At 68.1% G+C, this 734-nt stretch overlaps 1 protein-coding gene across 1 annotated transcript in view; it reads left to right on the plus strand.

Moving 5' to 3' along the window:
• The first annotated feature begins 44 nt into the window (after window positions 1-44).
• The window catches only part of NPAS1 (neuronal PAS domain protein 1), a 39777-nt gene continuing 39087 nt past the window's right edge, over window positions 45-734 (plus strand). The window contains exon 1 of the mRNA XM_006142114.3: window positions 45-112. The gene's annotated coding sequence lies outside the window, so the exon portion shown is untranslated. The remainder of the gene's footprint in view (window positions 113-734) is intronic.

Genomic DNA, 734 nt, shown 5'->3' on the forward strand with positions numbered 1-734 from the left:
GGGGGGCGGGGGCCCCCCGCCCGCGCGCCCCGCACACCCGGAGTCTATGGCGAGGCCCCTCCGCGCCACCGGGCCGGCCCCACGCCGTGCCCGGAGCCTGCCCCGTGGCCAGGTAACTCAACTGGGGGTCCTGCGGGCGGCGAACACCTGGATGGGGATTGGCGCGAGGGGAAGGGGGACTCCTGGGTCCTGGAGGATTGGGGGCTGGAATTCAATGTGCGGGGGCCAAGGTCTCGGGACGCTTGCATCCCGCGATAGGGAAGGGGTACGCGAATGTTTGGATCCTGGAGAAATATGGTGCTGGGGGACCGCTATAGACGTCAGGGTCTGGGTCATCTGGACACCTGGCTGGGGAGGCTTGGAGGCGCCCTGGGTCCTGGGGGAGGGGGCGCCCTGCCCGCCTAGTCCTGGAGGAATGAAGACCTGATTAGAGGTTTCCGGGGAGCAGGACACCTGGGCCCCGCGTGTCGCGTCCATCCTGGGGACGTCCTCGGTAGGGGCTCTGGCTGCGTGGGGGCTTAGGCTCGAAAGCGAGGGTCTTGGGGAGGAAGTTGCGGTTGCGATTTGGCGGCCGGGACATGTGGCTCCACCCGAGGGGTCGGGTAGGTAGGGCGGGCGGGGAAAGGTGTTCCCTGCCCTCTGCGCCCCCCTACCTCCTCAGTCCAGTCTGGAAAATAGGTGCACCATGAATCCGGAAAGTCGGACGCTCGGAATGGACTTGGGGGGCGGCTGCC

This window comes from Tupaia chinensis, unplaced genomic scaffold (genome assembly GCF_000334495.1).
Source record: "Tupaia chinensis unplaced genomic scaffold, TupChi_1.0 Scaffold000067_1, whole genome shotgun sequence".
Classification (NCBI taxonomy): domain Eukaryota; kingdom Metazoa; phylum Chordata; class Mammalia; order Scandentia; family Tupaiidae; genus Tupaia; species Tupaia belangeri.